The sequence below is a fragment of the Antennarius striatus genome, chromosome 5, assembly GCF_040054535.1.
Source record: "Antennarius striatus isolate MH-2024 chromosome 5, ASM4005453v1, whole genome shotgun sequence".
NCBI lineage: Eukaryota > Metazoa > Chordata > Actinopteri > Lophiiformes > Antennariidae > Antennarius > Antennarius striatus.
Genome location: NC_090780.1, coordinates 1,555,476 through 1,565,527, shown reverse-complemented (window position 1 = coordinate 1,565,527; position 10,052 = coordinate 1,555,476). Strand labels below are relative to the sequence as shown.

General features: G+C 48.2%; 1 protein-coding gene across 3 annotated transcripts in view; it reads left to right on the top strand.

The window, feature by feature from the left end:
- Window positions 1–363: 363 nt before the first annotated feature.
- LOC137595230 (plasma membrane calcium-transporting ATPase 1-like) overlaps window positions 364–10,052 on the top strand; it is a 74,857-nt gene continuing 65,168 nt past the window's right edge. Inside the window, exon 1 of one of the 3 annotated variants that reach the window (XM_068315179.1) lies at window positions 364–1,326. The gene's annotated coding sequence lies outside the window, so the exon portion shown is untranslated. The remainder of the gene's footprint in view (window positions 1,327–10,052) is intronic. The other 2 variants (XM_068315177.1, XM_068315178.1) reach the window with 2 other exon arrangements.

Genomic DNA, 10,052 nt, shown 5'->3' with positions numbered 1-10,052 from the left:
CTAAACCTCTGCATCACAACAATATTGTTGTCATTCCTTCATTCATTTTCTTTAAGACAAGATAATCCCTAATGGTCTTGTTTTTAGCCGCTTATCTGAATCGGGGTCATGGGTTTACGCTGGAGGACATCCCAGTGGACGTGGGGAGGGACGCCCCGGACAGGTCGCCACTTCCTCCCAGGGGCAAAGGAGAACATGCAAACAGAACGGCCCCATGTGGAACTGAACCCACAACCTTTTAGCTGTGACAGCTACCCACTGTACCTGTGTGTGTGTGTGTGTGTGTGTCTATATTGTTTATATATATATATATATATATATATATATATAAAATGGAGTAAAATGACGTAAACTCGATTTTTATTTCCCGTGTATATTTTTTGTTTGAAAAAAATGACTTATAATCCAACTCTAAACTTGTACCTGTTGTAAATCCATGAGTTAATCATGTATTATGTGGAAATAAAATGTGTTGAACCCTTAAAAGTCAACTGATATTTGAATTCATTTCCTCTGCTTGTTTGTGACGTGTATAATAAAAGTTGATCAAGCGACAGAAAATCAATGGTTTCATTTTTACTTCAAAGTTGTGACGAAATAACCTGATGTTTTAATATGATGACGGTGTTTCTATCTTTAACGTGACGTCACTGTTGGCCACACACTTTGCTTCTTTGCTGATGACGTGTTTCTCTACATCTGGTCTCCTTCCAGCCAACACATTCCAGATTGTTTGAATCCGAACTGACACCGGTTCTGTTCTGGGGGTGTCCACATGGATCCACCTTAAATCCCGGGTTATCCCCGACCTGCCCCCTCCCCTCCTCTATCTGCTCCTCCGCTGGGGGGCGGACTCAGATCCGGACGCTGGTCCCATTCGAACGTGAAGGACCTCCCCCCTCCTCCCTCCACGCAGTTCCACCCACTGCTCCACACACACACTCACACACACACACACACACTCACACACACACACACACACACACACACTCACACACACACACACGTCGTGGATCTATCTGCTCGCTGCTGTTCGAGCTCTTTTATTCCTTCTTGATTTCGGATTAATTCGGAATCCGGCGCGTCCCGCTTTTCTTTCCTGGGGCGGCCGAACCGGGACCGGAACGCGGGAGAGTCCACGGAAGGTTGCAACTCCCGGAGAAACGGGCTTGTTTTCCCCGGAACACGGAACACGGGACGTGGACGGCTTCCCTCCACCGCGGTCCTCAAGTTGGAGCCCTGCTGGGGGAATGGAGCACCCCCGCTGAAGTGGAGCCGCTGGTCCCCCCCCCACCACGACACCACCGCAAGGATCCCCGGGTGGAGGTAACGTCGGTTCCGTTTCTACCGCAACCGGTTGAGCCCCGCCGGCGGGCGGGGAGGCGCGTTTGTGGGGGTGTAGCGGAGGGAGCGCGTCGTGCCCCTGGTGGTCCGCAGTCCGCTCCGCATCCGGGGACCGTCCGTCTCCAGCTTGACAGCCGCTCATCAGCGCCGATCGGCGGCGCGTCGGGTCCAGGTGTTCCCGGTCACCTCCGCGGAGGTTGGTGACGTGGATGTTCCGCGTTGGTTCCTCCACACCGCGGGGGAAGCTCCTGCGGCGCGTCCGTTCCCTCCCCCGGTGTCGCGTCTCCTCCTCTGCAGTCAACACGGTGTCCTCCGGTTAACGCGGAGTCTCACCGTCAAACAACGCGTCTCGTTTTCCACGCATCGCTGTGGGGATTTAGACCCGCAGCTGGAATAAATCAAACCCCCCCACGCGTGGAACGCATCAACTTTTATTATCAGTGCGCAGCGCGTCACGGAGCTCCGAACGCATGAAGTTGGAATTCAAGTAAAAGTACACGTTTGTGTTGTTGATGCGTTAATAAAATAAAATCTGTCCCGTCTTTATCTGTTTGACCGAACGGGTCCGGTTCCGAACGGGTCCGGTTCCGAACGGGCCCCTGGTGCCCCCCCCCCCCCCCCCCAAGGGCCGCACATTGCGAAGGTTGGGCGCAGGACCCCGACCGCCCCCAGCTCCCCCAGTGCGGGATGTTTGTTTTCCACCCGTGTCTCCTGGTAACCGTGGGGACGCCTGGTCCTCGGCTCCCGTCAGCGGCGTTCGGCTCGCAGCCCCGCCGCTCGGGTCGGGCTGTAGTCGGGCTGAGGACACCGGGACGGACCGGTCGCGTTCCCGGCAGGACGCGTGGATCCTGACTCAGGTGAACGCGGCCGGGACCCGTTCGGCTTGTCGGAGTGGTTGGTTCACATTCACACCGTCAGCAGCACCGGCTGTTCCGGCCGTCCCGCTGCCGCGGGGCCCGGGGGGGCTGAGCCCAGCCGACCGCTGAGAACCACCGGCTGCGCCTCCCTCCGGTAACGGACGTTCATTCCGCTGTGTTCCACCAGTGGCGGTGCTGCTCCTCTTCCTCCTCCTCCTCCTCCTCCTCTTCCTCTTCCTCCTCCTCCTCCTCCTCTTCCTCCTCTTCCTCCTCCTCCTCCTCCTCCTCCTCCTCCTCCTCCTCTCTGGGTGTGTCCTGCCCGATTGCGTTAGGAAGGAGGGGGATCCCGAATCTCTGCCCACGGAGACTCCTCCTCAGCGGATGACCTCCAAACGAGGGCATCGCTCCTCCTGTTCCACTGCAGAGGAGCTGATGGTGTCATAGAGGAGCAGACAGGAGAAGATGTCAGCAGATAGGAGCCAATAACAGCAAAGAGGAGCAGAAAGGAGTGCAGAAGAGTTGATTATGTCATTTAGGAGCAGAGAGGAGCAGGTGGGAGCAGCAGCGAAACCGAATGAATGTCTCTGAATCAGAACTTGGTTCTTTCTGCTCCGTCACTCGTTTTTCCACTGCGTCCCACAGTGGAGTGAAAACACGCGTGTGTTCTCCACCGCTACATTTTTACATCTACGTTTGTCATTTGGTAACAAAACGTGTTTGTTTTCAAAAGCTGACGATGTGTGGTCCTGGTCTGAGGTACCCCAGCTCCAACACATGAGGGAACATCAGGTGTCTCCACAGGAGATCTCCTCTTGTGTCCATGAAGTTTATCACGATGGACGCTGCGTCAGAGGATCGATCTTCTCTGGCGTGCTACACATGAGTCATGTTGCTCGTGAATTTTCTGGCCTACTAGTAGCCAGAGGCAGAAGGGTTGTTGGTTCTAACATCCTGTCTCCTTGCTGTTCGCCGTTTGGTGTAGCAGCATGAAAACATGCTAATTTTCACTTTATTTACCTTAAGACATGCAAATTCTGTCATGTTTGGCTCAGAACATACACAGGTGTGGATGAAACACACGTGGACCGTCTGCGTGTACGGCCCGACGTTAACATGCGAGTGTCTCCAGTTACTCTTAGTAAGTTAGGAGTTAACAGACTGGTTGGATCTAGACAGGTGTGGCATCAGGTTTCACTTCTTAATGTTGGAGTTATTAATCTGGTTTGTCAGTTCAAGCTGGTGAAATCACTCGTCATGGAAGCGTCTGCTGGTGCAGATACTGTAAACGTGTTTGGAGGTGTGTGCACGGGGCTCACAAGGTCGTTCTGAATGAATGCAGCTCCATCATGTGCATCATATTGTAGCTTTAATGGAGACTCAACGCTCGTAAAAGTTGCTCTGTGTTTCTGCCGATCTCCAAAAGGTTGTTTGACGGTCAGAGGAGACAGAACAGACGAGATGGTGACTGTTGAAATATCCGAGCTCATCTTGTTCCATGGCGTAATAGTCGCTGTTCATCATAGTTGACTGTTTCGAGATGTGCAGCTGCAGGAAACTGTGGTGAACTGGTGGTTGTCCTGGAAGGAGCCATTGTTTCCTCTTCATTGATAGATTCCTCCATTCGTCCATTTTCTCTACAACTGCTTCATCTTTGCAAATTGGATTTTTTTAATGTGTCAGATTCATGATTCAAAATGGTGACTTAGTAACATCTCGTCTCATCCTAAATGCACCGTCCTGAAGTCATTGAATAACGTACAGACTAAGGAACTGTGGGATCTGGTGGTGTGTTTTCTATAACGGTAGAGGTAAACCTCACCTTACGTCGTAAATTGGTTCCAGGACACTCGACGTAAGTCAAAAAAACAACAAAAGTCGTATTAACTTGTCTCCAGACTAAACTGTAGATAATCATTCCCAGTTCTGTCCTGAAATTTATTAATGAATGTATTTTTGATAATATTTGTTTAATACAAATCGATTCTAAGCTGACATTTAAATTTTATTTCTGAATGTAGTGCAGAAAAAAATGTTGCCATCTTGTTTTTCATCTCTTCTTTCTCATTGTGGGTCACGGGGGTTGCTGCAGGTTAATACAAGTAATATGAGGGATATGTTTTCAATATGTTAATGATTTTACTCTTATATTGTACGGTAATGTGCTTTTAGCAGTTTAGATAGATAGATAGATAGATAGATAGATAGATAGATAGATAGATAGATACTTTATTAATCCCGGAGGAAATTGTATAAATTGTTTACTAAGGATTTTATGATTCCAGTATTTGTGGCAGACAGGTGTAAAGTGGAGTAAAAGGATGCAAACTTGATTTGTATTTTTTTGTGTATTTCTTTGAAAACCAACGTATAATGGGGAACAACGTAAGCCGAGGTTTACTTGTACTTTGCCACGTTGTGTAAAAAAATCCAGTAATTCTGTCCTCTCAGCAAAACCACACCTGTGCGCTATCAGTGGTGGTGTTTTACACCCCAGCATGTCATTAAGGGTATAAACCCACTACCTTGGGTTTTTGGTACCCCCCAGGTTCCGTGCCCCTGGTGGCCCAGTCTTCGCTCCCCTGGTAGTCCGGCGGACTTTTTCTGTCCTGGCTGGTCCCTGTTGACCCGAGGGGGCCATTTTTACATTGACCCCTTTGTGGCCACGCCCCCCACCCGTTTCAGGTTAATTTAACCCTTTCCTGTCCAGATTTTTGTCTTTTTTTAATCAAAAATTCGTGTTTTTATGGTGAAAATGTATTGTGCCTGTATCAGTTTGGCTCCTCTGTGCTTTGTGAGTTGAAATAATGAAAATAATGTACAGTAAAAAATAGTATTGGAGTTGTGTGAACCCAAACAGCTGTGTGCGGTGTCTCTACATTAGCATAGTATCCAGAGCTTGTTGGTTTTACCTCGCATCAACCCTCTACAATAGTATCCAGAGCTTGTTGGTTTTACCTCGCATCAACCCTCTACAACGACAACCAAGCTGGAAACAAGTGTGTTGGTGTTGTGTGAGACTCAGGCCTTCAGACCCAGGTGGAGTCCCGGCCACATGGGACCGGGTTTAGATCCCAGAACAATCGGCTCCTGACTGCTGCGGTCCGCTGGTGCCTTTTGGCAGGAAAGTCTTCCCTCTTTAAACCCCTTGAACGTTTTTATGAAGCAAAGCTCAACAGTAATCCGTTCCTACACACCTTCAGTACAGTAGCAAACATAATGATTAAGTATGAGATGAGTAACATGTAATGTCTGGGCAATATTTCTTCAAATTAATATCACAATGATTATAGATCTGCCGCAAATTCCAGCATATAAAGTACTTTTTTTACTCGTTTTGAACCCTGCAGTTTAAATAACGATGCAGCTAATCTCTAGATTTTTACGGGCTAACAGCCTCCAGGGGGCGCTCTAGCAGGAAGTACAAAATCGAGACAGACCGGTTGAAGAGATAATGTGACACCGAAGTTTGAGAAGAAGAATTATACCCAAATAAGGACGTATTGACAGGCTGCCTGACCAATGAAACGCTCCCACTGGTGTTTCACTAGTATTATTAAAGACCATAGCATGAATATAGCATGCTGCATTAGTGCCTGTTCATTATTCATGAGGGATGGGGGGGCGGTGCAAATACATTCCTGTATTCATTGTGGTGTGGGGTATGACAATTTTAAAGTGCACGGTGACACCGGGACGTTCCGTAGTCACGACAACGGAGAAGTGATCACGAATATGGATACGAGCCTCTGCCTACCTGTCCAAGAAGGGCGTGACCCCGACTGTGTGATGCATTTAAACCAACAATTACCCAACCTACGAAGCTCACTGGATGTCGTGGAAACCCCTTTGCAGACAAATTCCTGCGTGTGAACCAGATCCAGCGGTACACACTGTTATATAAGTCCACATCAAATATTAATGGCTCAGTCTTATATAGAAGATATGGAAGCTTTTTGCTCAGCCAGAGAGGATGTAATAGAGCTGGTGGCTTTTTCGCAGCAAACATTTCACCTCACCAATAAAATTTTTTTTTAAAAAAGTCGGAACACGATTGTGTGATGTCACAACTCGTGTGTGACACTAACCTGTGATAAAGCTATGGCGTTAGCACATCGTATCCCCCCCAGCAGCAGCTTCAGGCCTGATTTCTGCACGTTGATCCAAGCGGCGGCTTCAGTATTTTTTGTGAACGACACCAAACATGCTAACGCTTTGGTCTCTGGTCGCTTCACAGGAAGCTGGTGCAACAGATTGAAAACCGAGGCCATCAGTGCTGTTAACGCCTCAGTGACTCATGTCTGGTGACACAACGACAACCGCGTCACGTTTATCAGTGACAGACATTGAATTCACATTGAATCAGCAGCTGAACGAAAGCGGGTGACATTCTGACCTGATGTTTGGTGTTCCGTTATGAATGAAATTCAATTTAGATTGGCTTTGAAAAATTTTAAGGTTAAATATTATTTAACCTTAAAATTCATATTTTTAAGGTCCCTTCAGATTGAATGTCTATAGCTGCCTGCTCTATTTTGAAATTTCTTCCACTTCTTTGTGTGGAGGAACGGCGTTAATGTGAATCTTTGGGCTCTTTTGCACCCCCTTTGGTGAGACGGAGTACTGCCTGTCTCCCCTCGCGCTTTTTTTAGCTGCAGTTTAATATGATCATCAAAACTAAACACAAATATTAAATACAATAATCTGATGATGGAGAATCAGAAATCAGATTAAATGTGTGTGAAAACGTTTGGTCGGAAACGTGAAGCAGACATTGGTCATCTCTAAGCCCCGCCCCCGTTAGCGGCGGGTTCTTCACCTTAGGTGAGGTGAGGCTGCTGGACGCCGCGCTTCACGTCTCGTCCTTTTGAATATGAAATCATGGACGTGACGAAGGGGAGGCCCTGCTTCACCTTCCTCCCCCGACTGCACCACGCTTTAATGTATACTACATAACAGGTAACCATAGCAACAGCACTGATGCTTCAGGTAAAACTGACCCAGTATGGGTTTTCGGGGACTGGTGGTTCATGCCTCCTCGCTGACACGGCGGTCCAACATGAGACCTCGTCGGCGTGGGGAGGGGGTGGCTTCACCTGCCCCCCCACAAATAACCACACAGATGGTTTGGAGGCATCAGAACCACTGATGGCTGCAGCCGGACCGCATGAGAACGTCCTCCTGACACGTGCATGCTGGGTGGGAGGGATGGTTGGCAGGTGTTTGGTGGGTAGACCTGTGGGATGTGTGTGTGTGTGTGTGTGTGTGTGTGTGTGTGTGTGTGTGTGTGTGTGTGTGTCCATGTGCATTAGATTCTGGCAGTGTCCTTGGCGTCAGATAAAGAGAGGGATGCTGGGAGAGAGCCGAGCCGTCCACTGAGACGTGAGGTGTGGAGCTCTGTGGGTTCACCGGTTAGAAACATCGACCATCATTTCAGGAGGTGATTAAAGCTTTCCAATGAAAAACTAAGAAGTTGAACTTTTACCCATGATTCCGTGTTCCGTTTGGCTCTTGTCCGTCCAAACAGCTGCGAAAGTCGTCAATAACAACCGTCTTGGAAAAAATGAAGGATGTTGTTTAAAAAAGAAACGGTGACTTCACCCGTTTGGAGAAAATGCACATCAGTTTCAGTTCTGGTTTCATGTGGAAACCCTGCTGACAGTCAGACCAGGTTCCTGTCGACACACACACACACACACACACACACACACACACACACACACACACACACACTCACGGTGCTGGTCCTGGGTTGTGGTGTGTGTGTGTGAGAAGTGGACTGGGTGGAATGCAGTGTTTGTGTTGGAGGGCTGGGCGTGGCTCCATGGTGACTGAGCACAATCAGCATGCAGCCATTCATCACAGCCTGTACGCTCTCAAACACACGGCTCGGACCTGAACACACACTCGGCTGTCACACCAAGACACCCGAAACTGGGACGCGATGAAATCCGACATAAAAGCATGAAAAAACATCAAAGGAGCGACGCCTCAGCAAAGGCTGCGTTTATCTGCAGCGGCTCCACCTGAGCTCCTTCCAGCAGAACTCAGTGACATCATAACCAATTAGGTCTGAGGGCGTCGTCATGTGACCTGTGTGCAGTCACAAAGCCGCTGGCGTCGGGTCGGGACAGTCATGTGGTCAACGCCCTCTTCAAGTTCACCCGGAACAAATGATCAGGGAGGCCCGTGACTAGTGTGTGTGTGTGTGTGTGTGTGTGTGTGTGTGTGTGTGTGTGTGTGTGTGTGTCCACAGCACATTTCATGGTTTTCATGTGACTTGGAGTGTGTCACGGCGTTGATGTTAGTTCCACATTCTCTGAAGGAGTGGCTGCGTGTGCGTTAGTCAACAGGTCATCAGTTGGGTGGAGACTCCTCACCCCGGGGCCCCAGGTTGTTCCTGATTGTCGAAGCCGCAGAGGAAGCTGTAGCGTTAAGTGTTAATTAGAATATAAAACCAGATCCAAATAGCACCGAACAGAAGAGTACGAATATAAAAGCGTTGAGGCTTCCCTGGAACATCTCCGTTTATTCCCACTGAACTCAGTTCAGCGTTCTGGAGCGTGATTGGAACGGCTCACCGCTGCTCCGTGGCGTTGGTCACAGCTGCTGTGGAATCTAGTGTGACGACAGTGTTTGGTAAAGAATTCATTCATGTGACCAAAAACCCAGGTTTACCTTTGTTTGTCCTCTGTCGGATGGTTTTGAGCTCCCCAAAGTCGCGCCAGTTTCTTCCTCTGTGATATAAAAGCCAAGCGCCACTCGCGTCCCGTTGGAGTCAGGTTCGCATCGTGACGTTTCAGCTCTGCCACTGTTAGCTAAGGTTAGCCTAGCCACATTGTTAGTGTTGGGTTCTTTTGGTAGACCTCTGTCAGCAAATCTCCAAGTAGAGACAAATGTCGTCATGGTGATTTCTCAGCTTTTGTTCTGAGGTCATTTATACACATAATGGTGAACATCTGACAAAAGGGTCCTGAATGGCGTTCTGAATTTCAATTTGAATTTTGTATTACTTATTGATTTTAATTTTAGTTTTTAAATCAAATGGTGCCGTAAATTGTTAAAAAAATATTTACAGTTTAAACGAGATTTTTTTCAAAAACAATTTCTGGCATCATTGAGGCTGATCAGACGGAGAAAATAAAGTACTGTCAAAGTGAATGAGAATATTTTAAAATGGTCTGATTACAAAAGGTGCAGAAAAAAGACTAAATCTACCAGATACTACAACAAAGACATTTTATATCTGTTTTTATGATGACATCAAATTCATTTTTACCAGTTAATCAATGTAATGGTATTAACTCACTGGCTGCCATTGACATCTAAAGACGTCAGTTCTGTGGACTGGGGGACAGACTGGTGGAGTTTGTTAATGAAAATCAAGCTTCTAATCAAGGACTTTATCGTCATGACGACTGATCCAGTTAACCAACACAGGATGGAGAATCAGAGGTAGACGGAGAAGTTGTGACCGCCGATGATGCGACAAAGTTTGTGTATGTCAGAGGTCACCCACGAGCGAAGACGGTGTCGCTCTGAGTGAAGACTGTGGCGATCTTTAGAGAACATAATGAAGGATGGAGGTTCTCTCAAAACGTCTGGCACTGCAGGAGTTAATAATCTGTGTAACGCTGCTATCAGTGAATGCCTGGCGTGACCTTGAAGCGCCGACTCGCGGACACACCCCTCTCAGCGCCGACATGAATGGCAGCCTCTGTTTCAGACTCCGTCAGCCGAGCCGCCGCTCGTCATGGAAACCAAACGGCCCAGTTGTTGTTGCTGGTTTCCAGATCTGTGCTTCCATTCTGCTCCCAGTCACCTGATTGTCTCCTAGCTGCCGTGTGAGGCTGA